Here is a 16,085-nt window from a genome sequence, read left to right as displayed (position 1 = left end):
TAGTAGAATAAAGTCACCAAAAAATTAACTAGACTTCACTCAAAATGGAAGAGGCAATGATATTTTGTAAGAACACAAATATTTCTCTGCTTGAATAATAATAGAGGAAAATGTATTTTAGAACCATCATGACCATTAGTTTTAAAAATTAGAAAAATAAATTGTTTTTCCTGAAAAAAACAGCTTGGTCATGGTTACAGGAGTAAGAACTTATTCCAAGACTTATAAAATCAGTGGAGATTTGTAAGTCAAGTATATATGTTCTTTCTTTATTCATAGCTCAATTTCAGAATATCATGCATATGGACGGTTACAAGTAGGAAGTCTGAACATACATTGATTTAATATTTTAATTCATGGTCCTTGCCAATATTGGACTCTTTCAGTGTAATTTTGGAAGAGATACACTGAGTCATGTTCCCATAGGTAAAAACATGAAAATAAATAATTATTTCAGGGTACTATGAGAATCAACACCAAAACTGTTAGCACTTTGCTGAACACTTGAGTAATGTTTACTAAATATCTGTTGAATGCATGCGTTAGCATTGTATAGAGTTATACAAACCCTGTATCAACCTGCATTTGAAGGAAAAATCTAGTTTTTACAATTTTGTTCTTGTTATCAAAGTCAATTTGCTGGTGTTAGAGTCCTATTTTTAAAAATTTGCCTTTTTTTCTTTCACTACATACTGAAAAATTTTGAAAGGGCTATTAAAAGATGGTCAGGCTCTTTATTTATTTATCAATTATTTCTTGAAAGTCCCTATGTATCAGGCTCTCTCTTGCCTCAGAACGAAGGTGACGTTCCTGTATATATGTAGGCATATATCACATAAACACACATAGACTCTTCTTGGAATTATGTTTATAATTTTCCCTTTACCCCTGTAATTATTCTGATCGTATATCATATAACACCAATAAGAAACTTTATACCATCCTGACAATATAAATATTCTTAGCTCGCTTTCTAATATGCCTTATTAGTTGTTTATTTTCTGCAGCCTCAGAGATTTCTTTCTGTGCCTTATCTTTCACTTTGCTTCCCAATTTCGGCAGAATCAAAATGTCTTAGATGTAATGCTCTGGACAAAACAATACAGCTAGAAATCAAATCAAAAATGTAATTCTCACAAAGGCAAGTCACGCAAAACAGAAGGAGAATAAATGGCATGCTAGCAATTTTTGCAATAATTTTCCCCCTTCAATTAATCAGACACTCAATTGGCTTGAAAAAAGTATGTATCATCTAAGACAAGCCATCCATCTTGGCTGGCACCTAAAGTAGACGGGCCATTCTTTACCTCATAGCACTTCTACTACATAAACCTAAAAGTATAAAATGGAATTCTAGACACACAAGGTTAAAGAAAAGCAGAGTCAGGTTTCATCTTCTGCAATAATGTTAAATGGTCAAGGTGAGGAACAAAAAGTAATATCCATGTGTTGTGAAATATACAAGAAATGTGAAGCCAGATGTCAAGAATGATGAATGTAACAGAAACCTTCTCATAGAAAGAAGTTAGTCTACACAGAATTTTCAACAGATAAATCTCACTTTTTTTCCCCTCTTGGGTCAAGTAGTGAGTCAATAATTTGCAGTAAGGGTTAATTTCTCCATTGGAGTTGAAATGACCACACACGTGGCTGAAATTGGTTGTTTGTGAGCAAAGGTATTTTGAATCAGTTTTAACAAAGCTATTGTTTACATGTATTCCACTTAAGGCTTTACTTTCCTATCCCTGAGAGTTAGAAAGTCCCTAGGTGACTCATTAGACATCAAAGGGGATAGAGAAATACAATTTGTTTTAATAATCAGGTGGACTTTCAAGGAGAATCTGAAAGTTGAACAAGCGCTGCAGTGGAAGAGACCTTACCCTCGTCCCTGAGGTTATCGTTCAACCCACTATGCAGATCAGAAACAAATGAAGGTGGTAGGCGATGGGAAAATAATGAAGCCGGTTAAAGACAAAGAGCCTCTGGTTCCGCCTCTAACACTTTGTTCTACCTTTCAGATACATAGCCACATTTCTGCCTTTGGGTCCCACGACACGTCCCTACATCCTTATAATAACATTTTCCTTTTGCCCTAAGTCTGGTGGTTTTGGTGGCTTTTACCTATAATCCAAAGAACGTCAAATATTAGGTTTCATTAATATTCCTCTAGGTGTTCTGATATTATTTTTGTTAAGTGAACTCAAAAAGAGGCTTCAATTTGATAATATAAATGCCAATTTACATTTCTAAATATAAATTTTGCATAATATCATTAATTTAATAAAATGCATAATATTGCATGTATATAAGGTATACAATACTATGTAAAATATGCAGTAAATTTGTTTTAAATTAATGCGGGTTTGAGATTCTTTATAATGGTATGTTCTGAAAAACGTACCGAGATAATAATTATTAATGGGTTTCTAAAGAACCATGCTCAATTCTTTTCTAGGATATAGCAATTCTCTATGTCAGGCTCTATGGTTTAGCACATGTTTGAATGTTTGAGTATTGAATGTTCACATTCTACCCAGGCAACTAAATGAACCTTGGATGATGTGTGGAGAGTTATGCGTAACTTCTATTTAATTATGACTCTCTGGGTATTCTCAGATGTAATTTTGGATTTTACTGTACAATAAGACGATCTCCTTGGATTCTGTGATTAAAATGTTTCATTGTTATGTAAAAGCCAGATCCATATTCTGGTTCATTGGCAATATGTGCAAATGTGTCTATGTCTCCTATCCAAATATCCAAATCTTTCTTGTTTTGTCTTGAGGACAGGGGAATTAGCAAAAATCTTACTGCTTATTAGAGGAGTGAAAAATATCTAGGGTAAATACTATCCATTTAAAAATTATATATGAATATAAGTATACAGTTACAGTATTAATGCTGAATGCATTTTATATATACATAATTTACCTGATGCCTCTTCAAAATAATGTTACCATACAAGAAAAATGAAGTTTCATGTCTATGTTTCTATCTGTATCTCCTTTCTATTTGGAGATCTGATTTGGGGAAAAAAACAAGGATGATAAGTTAACGAAAGATTTGAGTGAGCTGTTTTTTTGTGCACAATTTGTGTTTTTGTCAAGTTGCTGAGATATATAGGCAGGAGCTGATAGAGAAAGGCTTGCTGTTTAATGCCATGTTCTGGCCCGAAATTGGCATGGGTTAAACTTAGACATCTAGCGTATTAGAACCCTGATATTAGAAACATCCCCTGTTGTGCTTATGCCAAGTAGTTTGAAAACTAGCACGCATCCATTTATAGTATGAACAGAATCAGTATTTCAAAATCTGATCACTCTGTTTGCCTTGCTCTGAACAAACAAGCAAAAAAATAATTTCTAACATTACTCAAGAAAATCATTTCCATCCCACTGGAGGAAACATGTCTAATACTAAAATAGTAATCTTTGGTAATCTGGGTTCCAGAAAGTAAGGGATGGGATGGGATGTTGGTAACTCCCTTTTCTTTTATTGGTGGGTAAAGTGGTAGATTATAGAAAGTATATCTAAATGTACAGTTTCCTCAGGATATTCTAGGAAAGAATCTGTTCTCCTTCAAAGAAGAGATTAGGATCCTTCTTAAGAGATTTAAGATTAGGACTTAAAACCAGAACCAGGGGAAAGGGTTTTCCTGGAGGTCTAAAGAGAAATCCCATGTTTTCTAAGGGTTATTGGGTTGCAAACTGCCACCTGACAGATGGCTATTGGTTAGACTCTTGATTCTGGACAGACCTCCTTGATCCTACTGACCCTGAGCACTTGCTGGCAGGTACAGCAGTGGACTCAATTACTTACGTCCCTCGTGTCAAGGAGGAACCTACCATTTTTACCCAGAAGAAATGCACCCAAGACATAAACACAGTATTGAGCATTCATAAACTTTGATTTACAACGTCTCTTTACGTGAAGATACAGGATAATCACAACTAAAACCTGCAGCATCAGAGAGAAGAAACAGCACTTAATACTCAATATATGTGTAAAAAAGGATGGAAAGTAATAGGGAAATGCTACAAGACTTGTCTCGCATAGCAGATGTAAGAACAGGTCATGGAGGAAGAAGTTCCAGAAGGAGAAAGGATTGAAGAAAAAAAGAAAACCAAATAAGAGATGCATTTACTCTGAACCTGGAGATTTAAAGTGCTTCTCAAGTCCCAGAAAAGATTAATGAAAAATGACACACAATCCAGAATACCCTAAAACAAATTCTCAATTCAAACAAAAGGAAAAAAAAGCCTTAAAATCACTAGGGTAGAAAGAAAAGTTTTCCTAAAAAAAGATAGAAAATCTGCCAACAATGGCACTTCTTATCTCCACAATGGTAATGAAGGACATCTGTGGGTGATCAAAATAAGGTATCTGCTGTTCAAAAATGCTCTACACAGCCAACTGTCATAATTCCATATTTAACATCAAAAGGAAGCTAATATCAAACACTGGAAAATTTGGGGCTTATGCTTTCCATGTGTCTTTGGACAACACTAGAGAAAGTACAAAAATTTAGTACCTATAGAATCAAAACAGAGTTGTTAAGAAATGGAAAACAAAGATATGAAAACCATGTAGATAACCATGAATTTTATAAGTACGCATTGTAGTCAATAATACAATAAGAGTATTTTATATAAGTGTTATTTAAAAGCTATTGAACTAGGGGCGCCTGGGTGGCTCAGTTGTTTGGGCGGCCAACTTTGGCTCAGGCCTTGATCTCACAGTCTGCAGGTTAGAGCCCCGCATTGGGTTCTGTGCTGACAGCTCAGAGCCTGGAGCCTGCTTCAGGTTCTGGGTCTCCCTCTCTCTCTGCTCCTCCCCCACTCACGCTCTGTCTCTGTCTCTCTCTCTCAAAAATGAATAAACATTACAAAAAAAGTTATTGAGGGGCGCCTGGGTGGCTCAGTCGGTTGAGTGTCCGACTTCGGCTCAGGTCATGATCTCTCAGTCTGTGAGTTCGAGCCCCGCATCGGGCTCTGTGCGGATGGCTCAGAGCCTGGAGCCTGTTTCGGATTCTGTGTCTCCCTCTCTCTGACCCTCCCCCTCTCATGCTCTGTCTCTCTCTCTCTGTCAAAAATAAATAAAACATTAAAAAATTTCAAAAAAAAAAGTTATTGAACTAGAGGGGTTACACTCATAGGAAATATTTAATGACTTAAAAATAGGTGAGAAGATTAGATGGATAGGTAGGTAGGTAATTAGGTAGGTAGGTAGATATGTGGGTAGATACTCAGCTAGCTAGCTAGATCTGAGTGAAATGTAATAGTAGGATAAGGACTAAAAGATCCTAATTTCTCATCCAGGCAGTGTTTGAGCAGAGAGTTTTAGGCAAATAAATTGTCTTCAGAGGATGTAGTCACAGGTACAAATTACTTTGTACATGGAAACCATGATGGCTTTACGTTTCTCCTTGGCTTGACTAACTTTAGTTCCTTCCTGGGTATAGGCCCCCTAGCTTCTCGTTTCTTAGAAAATTTGCAGTTGTAAATTCTTTCTCTCTTTGAGACATTTTTTTTTCTCCCAGCCTCTTGCCAGTTTCACAACCACGAATATCTTCCTAAAAGACCTGGGAGCCACTACTTTCAAATGTAATCATCAAGAAAGATGAGCTTGCTAACAAGCTCTGGGAATCTACTATAAGCATGGTGATTATAGTTAACAGTACTGCATTATATACTTGCAAGTTGCTAAGAGAGTACATCTTAAATGTCCTCCTCACAAAAAAAGAAATGGTAATTATGTGACAGGATGGAGGTTCTAACTAGTGCTATGCTAGCAATCATTGTGCAATATATATGTTCAAATCAACAGATTCTACACCTTAAACTTACACAATATTATACGTCAAATATATCTCAATAAAGTTGGGAGGGCGAGATATGGCCCCATATCCTAGTCTCTTTGGGAACATAGGAACCTAACTTCAATAAGCACAAATTATTAAGCACAGATGGCCTACTCACACTGACTTAATCTCTCCACGAATGTCCTCCAGTACTTTTCAATTAGCTCACCCCGGTGCTTAAAATTCTCCTACCGTTGTGTCACGAAAGTTGAAGTCAGTCTCTCTTTCCTGTTGTAATAGTCTTGAGTCAAGTATTTCCTTTCCTGTTCCATTTGATGCAATTTTTGTTTCTTTTGTTTCTTTTTTTTTTTTTTTTTTTAATTTATGGGCCATAAATCCCAGGGAGGAAACTTAAATCATGAAAATAATGTGATGTTAAAGTCCACCTCATTCCTAATTCAGATTCTACAAATGAAAACCACAAATTTCCTTATTCCAAACATCATCTTGTTTAAAGATTCAAGTGTTTGTTATTGTATACAACAATGCAGAGAACTGGGCATCACTTAATGGAGTCCAATCTGCTACGGTGTTGTTGAAAATCAATCTGCAATTTATACCAAATTTACAAATACATACTCAACCCAGCCATACCACATTTAGTAATCTAGACCATACAGATAAGAGCATCGATGTTTCTGTATATATACAAATATATTTATCACTGTTATTTTAGTGGCTAAAGCATGTATTTGAACTGTCCCATTCCATGGAAGTGGGTTAAATATGTATTATATCTACATCATGAATATTCTGAAGCCAAAAAAAAAAAAAAAACAAACAAACAAAAAAACAAAAACAAAAACAAAAAACCCTGGATTTGTTATACTGATAAATAAATACTAAATACTATTGGAGGGAGATGAAACAAATATTAAGAGAAATTGTTGCATGTTATATGTTATATGCAATCACTAAAGTTATACAAAAATCTCTATGTATGTTTCCACAGATGTGTAAAGGAGAGATACTAGCAAGCTAGTACTGTTTCCTAAGGGAAACAAAAGAAACAGTAAAAAGGCAAAGAAATTGCGTTTTCTTTATAAAAATCTGCATCTTTTCTACAGTTATAGAAAATATATTTTTTTACATATCAAAAATATTTTAATTAAATCAAGTTTTGTGGGAATTGACTGATTTCTGTGTGGAAAGTTGTAATTGATACAAACTTTATGACAGTTAAAGATGAAAAACAGTGCTTGAAGGGGAAAAACATACCCACACACATACAAAACAGGTTTATCTTTACAAAAATGTATGTGAAAAATAATAATATAAATTTGTTTAGTAAGACTGTCCTAGCAGCAAAAGAACTGTTGATCCTAGCAGTGGCAAAATGATTCTAGCATAGCAATAACAAAATATTACGAGACTACAGGGCACATGAACTAATTTGCTTATCTGTCTGAGAGGATCCATTTTAGAGGAAATTCAGAAAGTAGAAACCAATTCCAAAATATATCCCTTGAACTTGATCTGTTAGTTAAATGCTTAATTTATGTATCCATTAAATACAGAAAGAAGGAAGGGAATCACTTGGAATGGTTATTTATTTTGTATTAACTTTCCTATAAACTTTGTAAGTGCTATTAGCTGATCTAGGATCAATTGAGTATGATTTTGGTTTAGATCATGAATCTTTTAAGGTGAAATTATTTTCAATTTGTGATGGATACCTGCCATATCAGAGAGATTTTATTTTGTAGTTTATTACAACTTCCTGTAATTAAATAAGCTCCAAAGTAGGGAAAATATTTTAAAAAAAATTGAAACTACCAAATATGGGATATTTCTAAACAATCTCTTGGATAGACATTAGTTTGTTGTAATTCATTTGACTTCTATATTTTCAAGTACACATGATATTTACTTTAGAGAAATTAAATCTTTATTAATAGAGGACATTAAGTTATGCTAATCTGTTTGAAGAGTGTAGTTCTGACTTAACAGCTTTCAAATGATTTCAGAAAACTGTTCTCAGTAAACATTTCTAAGCAATAAAGTTTTGCTACCTTGTTCAATAGACAGCATGGCTTCACTCTTATGTTGTAACACTCTGAAAGCATGAACACAGAGGGAGCAAGGAGCTGTATGAAAGTATACAGAATGTCAATACTGCGTTTAGAAAAAGCAATTCATTTTTAGTACTTCTATTTTAGCAGTAAGTGATATAAGCACGTACATGTATATATGTGTGTGTATTTCTGAATGAGTTGAATGACAGCAATCAGTTAAATTATGTGAAGCTTTAAAAGAAAATATATATTTATACTGATGACTTCTAAGAGTACAATCACGATTCAGTACTTTATATGCATTCCTTTCACACTCCTAGATTTGACCTAAAATAATCAATAACATACATACTAAAAAAGTGCCTCCTTACTATCTCACAGCTGCTTCTAAACCTGATTTACCAGGCACACAAATTATGTTTGCATTCATAATTTACCTTCAATTATTAAGTACATTAAATGGGATTACAATATATTCCAAACATCATTTTAGATTGCTAGATTGAAGATGAAGATAGAAAGAGGTTTTACTGTAGAGATAAGAGACTGTTGATGTTAAGTTAAATCACTTAATCTCTGTGTAATTCCTGTTCCTTATCTTAAGATTTGACATAAATCTTTTGTCTAAACATAGATGGCAGATGTTGATTTTAAACAATGTCATAATCCCCTGGTTGTTGGTTGTAAAAAAAGAGAAAACCTTGTTGTTTTGGTGTTCAACAATTTATGGCCACACTCTCATTACATCCGTTTATCTAGCTTGATATCTCTTTTTGTGAAAACAGTGGTAGAAAATTAAGTATTGGCTGATTCACATTTAATGTATTCTAAAATATTATTTAATGTAAGACTAAAATTAGAATCTTTACTTGCAGAATTAGCTTGTATTGATTAGAGATTATCAACAAACTTAAATACCCTGGTGTTTTCTTATAGAACGATTTCATCTTTTCTGAGCCCTGACCCTGTCGGCAGTAAAAAGTGGGATACCTATTTCATGGTAAGGCTCTTAGAGAGAACTTGACCAGAGAACTTATGGAAGAAATATACCTTCCAAAATCAAGGGTTTTATAGGATAGAGAACTTTTAATGGAATGAGGATGTTTTTACATCTGTTCTCTGGTTGTCTAAGAATCAGTTCCATTTAGTTATTTCCTCCGGTTCAGGTGATCAAGTGATCAGGTTCAGAAGTCAATTTTAAACCAACAAAATTCAATATAGATAGATAGATGATAGATAGATAGATAGATAGATAGATGATAGAAAGATCATATATATTTTGTATATACAGCTATATTACATAACTTTATTTATTTTCCCAAAATAGTTTAGTTCCTTTTTTTCCCCCAAAGGGTATATTCTTATTTTGTTAACTTTCGTATACACTCTATGAAGGCAGGGATCCTGTCAATGTTTTTATTCAATGTTGTCTCTCCAGTGACTAGAATCGAAGTCCATAACATGCAAAAGCACTTAATATGTATTTGTTTACTGTATGAATGAATGAAGGGTTTAATGTGTAAAGGAGAAAACCATTGTTTCCATTAGCAATAAGGGATATCTTTTCAGACCACCTCTTTCTCTAGGAATAGTGTTATAAACAATTTATTTGTAAATTATTATACTTGAAATACACAGTGGGCCATTTACTTCTTATGACATTTATTTTACATGTCCCCTGTTCCCTAGCTATTTAGAACTTCCCCTAGTTTTTATGATTACCTCTAGTATGAGCAGACATCATATAGCAGAATTTTAAAATAAGTTGGCCCCAATATTTGACACTTTATTTCTTTTCTGGAAAAATCACTAAATTGCATAGTTCAATACTTAAAGGGGAAAAGACAGTAAAATTCCCTCATTTGTTTTGGGGAGCACCAATAAGTTTGGAAGTCACTGCTGAATATTTAATTACAAATTTGTAATTAGTAAAAAGGGTATAAAATCTATATTAGTGGAACTTTGGTGTACTGTACATAAAATTCATTTAATTAGTATGTGTTTCAGAAAAGAAAAAAAAATGGAAAATATTAAGTACAGTTTTTGCTGTATTATTTTTAACTTTTTTAAAGCAAACTCGATGCCACGCATGGGCTCAGACTCATGACCCCAAGATTAAGAGTCATGTGCTCTGACTGAGCCAGCCAGGCACCCCAATAGTACAGTTTTAAATGGAAATAGCTGTGGAGCAAAAAATTACATTGACATACATTTGGCATTTTCTTACTGAGAAGTAAGAGTGACCTAATTGTACTTGAAATATGGATTAATTGATTTCAGTTCATCACCCTTCTCAGATTAGGACACATTGTTATCATGTGTCCCTGAAATGTCTTTCTTTACTTGCTTATTAATTTATCTCTTTATATTTTCTGTCCCTTTCTCTAATCATTGATAACATGCTGACTTATTTTAAACTAAGTTGTATTTGTAGAGACTTTTCAAAATCTGTTTTTAAACATGCTTTTTAATCACACTTTCGTATCCGTGTTTTAAAATTTATATACATAAAGGTTACATATTTGCATATCTTTCTATATGACTGTATACATATGCATATACATGCATGGCATATATATACACATATGTACACATAATGATCTTTTCTTTCAGTAAGACTCCTATACACATATACACACATATGTATACACACATATACACATGTCATATATACATATATATGTATATATATCATTTATTATGTTTTTTAAATTTTTTAATGTTTATTTATTTTTGAGAAAGAGAGAGAGAGAGAGAGAGAGAGACAGAGAGAGAGAGAGACAGAGCATGAGTGGAGGAGGGGCAGAGATAGAGGGAGATACAGAATTCGAAGCAGGCTCCAGGCTCTGAGCTGTCAGCACAGAGCCCCATAAGGGGCTCAAACCCACCAACCACAAGATCATGACCTGAGCTGAAGTTGGACGCTTAACCGACTGAGCCATCCAGGTGCTCCTCCGATGTTTTTAATAACTAGCTTTTTTTTTCTTTTTTTCTTTCTTTCCCGTTCCCTTTCCTTTCCTTTCCTTTCTCCTTTCCTTCCTTTTTTCCTTTCCTTTCCTTTTTCCTTTCCTTTCCTTTCCTTTCCTTTTTCCTTTCCTTTCCATTTTCCTTTCCTTTCCTTTTTCCTTTCCTTTCCTTTTTCCTTTCCTTCCCTTCCCTTCCCTTTCCTTTCTTAGTTCTATCCAAGTTTCTATATACATGTCTATGAACACACGTGATCTGCTGCTCTGTACTGTGGCATAGGGCTCCATGAAATGTGGCTACCACTACATTCGGTTTATTTACTCTGCTTCCAGTGATGGATTCTAGAGCTGGAAACTTTGAGTGAATTTTTGTCTCCCAACATTTATTTTTAGTTTTTTCTCCCAATATTAACTTAAATTCCACAGAGTACATACAGATTTTGCATATAGATAAATTTGTATCCTCTTAAGAATTTATTAAGCATTCACCATTCTCATTCATACCAGTATTTGGTTACATTAGTGATGACAAAGAGCTATAAATATCTCCCGGCTGCCGACATTAATGACCGATGGTGGTAAGAATGCTATGGGATGGAATAAAACAGACAGCAGTTTATTCAATTATTGTAATATTTTAAATATTCCAAGATTCCATACGTTTTTCACCAATAACTCAATGTGTAATTCCCCCATGTCAACAAAGAAAAGTATTTGATTGACACTCCCTATTGGCCTTATATAATTTATGTTTTATTTTGGGGGGAAAACTAATAATTATTTTTCACTTACGAATTTAGCAACAAAAAATCTTACGGCTTCCTGTGATCCAGACACTGTTTTTGAGAGTAGGGGTATGGTAGTGAATAAAGTGAAAGAGAAACTTTAAGTAGGCTAATCAGGAAAAGACTATTTAGAATGTGAGATACAAAGATTTATAGAAGGGAAGGAACTGAATCACACCTTATCTATGAGAAGAACATTCCAGGAAAAGGAAAGAGGAAGTGCAAACCTTAGAACAAGAAGCGTGATTAGATGTTTGCATAAAACATGGAAGCCAATGTAGATGGAGCAAACTGTTGAGGGAGGGAGAAACAGGACCTGGAGTAAAGAGAGCAGGGGTGGAGTGGTTCATCTCTGACCATTCAGGTCACTGGAAAGACCCAGGCTTTTTTTTTTCTGAATAAGATGGAGAGCCAGTGACTGGTTTGTTGCTAAGAAGAGGTAAGTTATGACTTAGAAATCTTTTGGAGTACTTAGGCTACTTGTGAACAAATTTGGAAAAAAATAGAAAATGCAGCTATTAAAAAAGCATTTAAATGTTTAAATTGTTACATAAGAAGTAGAATAGTGTAAACAAAGAACTTCTTTAAAGAAACGTGAATATGTGAGAATATTCTCCTTTTAATACTAATTAGTACTGTCAATCTGAATAAGTCACTCAGTCTCTTTGGCCTCAGCTTCCTACTGGCTGAGAGAGATTGCCAGGTGGAATTTCTAATGTTTCTTCCATTCCAGGTCAAAGTTTCTAGGACTCTGAGCTCTGAGTCAACTCCCTATGCCTTGTTGTTCAAGTTGTTAGGCAGATAAATGAGTAGTTTTGTGTTTTACTCACTTTGTCACACTGTCTTTTGTTGTTTGGGGGAAAGGCATTTTTCTTTTCTTTTTTGATACTAGAGTACGAAACAACTTTAGTTTGGTGAAAGGAGATAGTATACCAAAATTTGTGGTTCACTTTTATTCTTTTTTCTATTCTTTTGCAAGTTCACACACTTTTTAGAAAAATAAGTCTCAGGCAAATTAGCTAAACTTTATAGCTATCACTGAAATAGATAGGTACAAAGGACAGTAATATATTGAGAGGTTATAATCCTACATTTTAAACTCCATATCTATTCATTTAAGCCAAAGTAGACGGAATTCATTTTCTTTGTAAGTTGGAATAGTAGTAGGAGTGGATAAAAGTCGAAGAGAATGACATTTGGATGAAAATGAGATTACTTCACACAAAAATAGCATTGTCTAAAAGGTGCATCTATTTGCATTAAAGATGTGGACAGCCAGAAACCACAAAGTAAAAGTGTGGGTGCCACTGGGTCTGTGGTATTATGCACTTTGGCTATATAAAAGCTACAGCTATGACAATAACATTTATTAAAAACCCACAATATGCATACACTGGTTCCTCTCCTCTGTGCAAAACTTAAAACTGGTTCCTCTCAATTTTTTAAATGACTCTCTAATATTAGCCAAGGAAAGTGGATGTTTCTTCCATCTGTGGTTCCAAATTAAATTTCCCCTGAAATCCATACCTTCCAAAGGTCAGAATCATGAACTATTCTGAGAATTCCCTACCAGGTTATTACAGCTGTCATTTTCAGAGAACTGATTACCAGCCCTACTTTACTCCAGATTTCAATTGAAAAATGTGAACCACAACAATTTTGAAGCCATACATTTTTAACTTTCTGCAATAAAGATCAATTCTCAGTAAAGCATAGTTCACCATAATGTTGTGAAATGTTGTGAAACATTTCTCAAATGCAAGAATGTGGCCATGAAGAATTTGATTTTTGTATTTTGTATGTGTAATGCTGTTTCCATACAGAATCCATAATGGTCATTACAAAACTCACTCATCTTTTAAATATGTTTAACATTGTGCTGATGTATAGACCTGAAGTAGAAAACTAATAGCATTTTTGACTTTATCAATTTCCTCTCAAAGCTATTTTCCAAGGTAAATAATTTATACATATATATACGCACTTACACTTTCAGTTAAATAATATTTATATAATACCTACTATATGAATCAGTAATAAAAACTGATCAGCATTTTAGATAGTATAAATAGCATTTTGACATCATTAATCATGGCCATAAAATGATACCTAAAATTAATTTCATTCACAATAGCAGAAAACTTTAAAAAATTTGTTTGGATTTCCCAAATTTTGCCTTTTATTTCAGAGACTAGTTTCAATATTTTTATTGAACAAGATTTTTCTATCAAGGACTATTTAAGTTCTGCATATGCTTATTAAAAAACCGTTAGTCAGGTGCTAGAATACAGTGGCTGTTATGACACTTAAAAATATTGTCCTCGTCCTCAAGAGACTATCAAGAGAAAAAAAAAAATCATTCATCCATTTATTCAACAAACAGTTTTCAAGGACAGTCTGTGCACCTGGAACTGGTTATAATGCCCAAAACTCATTTAGTTCCTTTTGATGACAAGGATAATAAGAAGCATTTACTCTCATCAAATATGTAGTGTGGATGCATAAACAAAAGTGACTAAAGCACCAGGGGAAGAAAGTATCATTAAGAGATGACGAAGAAATTCACTTTCTACAAAATAGCTAACTAAAGTTTAGCTAGTGACAAAACACAGTGGAACATCAAGATGTGAATAGCTCCTCTAATTATATAATAATAGGGTTTTTTAACTTCTGAAACATGTTTTACTCACTTTATGCAAGCATATATGTTAAAATAATTTGTTCAAATTAAATAATTGAATTCATAAAGTGCAAAAAAATTATCTTGTCAACTTTAGATGTACATGTGATTACAGTTGACTTTGTAAAAAAGGGAATTCAATTAGATACTCAAGAAAATAAAAACGAATAAAGAGCAAAAAGAAAATAAAAAAGAAATGTACAAAGTGCTTTTTAGACTGTGTAAGTGCAGGGGAAAATACACACACACACACACACACACACACACACACACACACACACAGGACTAGGTAAATTAGTCCCTATGTCAAGAAACTAGAAAAAAAGAAGTATTTCAACTAGAAATTGCATAAATGGAGTTTATATAAGTTGGCAATCAAGTAACCAGGGTGTGATTAAAAAAAAAAAAGTTGTCATAAAGGAATACTCCAAGAGTGCTATCCTGGGATACTGGGAAAACATGTAATTAATGTAGATTGAGCAGACATTTTTTTCTAAGAAGGGGTCATTCACTGAATTCCAGGTGTGTTGAATTTAAGTTGCTTACAGGGACTCCAGATGGAGATGTCAGGAAGCAGTTGGGAACGCAATTTTCACTTTAGGAGAGTCTAAAAAGATGAAATCTACATAGAAGTTCAAATCTTGGAATATATGAAATCCTCAAAGTTGGATAGCTTATAAGAGAGTAAAAGCACTGTCATGACACAGGTTTTTTTTTTTTTTAATAATATGCATAACAGAAAAAAGCAAATTAAAAAAAGTGACTTTGAAAGTAAGAGTAAAATGAACAGCTTATACTAACATGGAAAAGAGAAACTTTTCACAGGAAATTAACATCAATGACAGTTACTCTAGGAAAATCTAATTACTTAAGGAACACATACACCACTTTCTCTCTCTCTCTCTCTCTCTACTCTCTCACTGTCAATCTTCATAGAATAATTTTTAGCTTTGGGTTGAAATGTAACATGGATCATAAGTGTTAAAATCTGAATGTGGTTGAGGTTTTAGAGACAGGAAGTGTATACTGCTTTTGCCAGTATTTGTCTGAGAAGGAAAGAAAACATAGAAATAAAATGAGATTTTTTTAATGTACACAAACATTTTAAGGCAAAATATTTTGAATTAGATACAGGAAGATAGTAAGTTTGATTTAAATGTCATATTGATAGGAAGACAACCCACCAAGAAAGGAACATCTCAAATGTACAAAGACAACATTTTTTTTAAAGGTCAGACTCTTGGGAGTAATTAAATAAATTAATTTTTTTAATTAAAAATGTTTTAAAAAAGTCCTTTGATTGCTTTTTATGAATTCATATTGGCTTTTGTTTTGTTACTGCTGACTATAATGTAGAGGCCATGACATTGGTAATAAATATTTTATCTCTATGGTATATATTTATTTAAATTTCTTCCATTAATCCTGTAATCATCACTTTTCAGATATTAATATGCTCTGTTCCCAATTCGTGTTTATTAAAAATTTCAAGATTTTAAAATAAATATTTTGTTGACCTTATAAATACTCTCAAATGTCCAATGGTTGTAGCTTCGTGAGCCATCAAAAATTGCGAATAAAAGTAGTTATTTAATTTAGACACAATCAATAAACTTAAGTAACAGATATTTTCATTGAAATATTCATTGAAAACTGAAGTGTGCTGTCCCATCAAAGCCTCATAGTAAATTATCAACACCACCAAATCTCCTGCATTGTGGATCAGAGTCAGTATTGTCATCATGTTGATGACATGAGATCGAGAAACTAATATATTTTAAG

The sequence above is a fragment of the Panthera leo genome, chromosome A1 (assembly GCF_018350215.1).
Source record: "Panthera leo isolate Ple1 chromosome A1, P.leo_Ple1_pat1.1, whole genome shotgun sequence".
In the NCBI taxonomy this organism is placed as follows: domain Eukaryota; kingdom Metazoa; phylum Chordata; class Mammalia; order Carnivora; family Felidae; genus Panthera; species Panthera leo.
The sequence above is the reverse complement of the archived record's forward strand: the minus strand, read 5'-3'. Positions refer to the sequence as shown.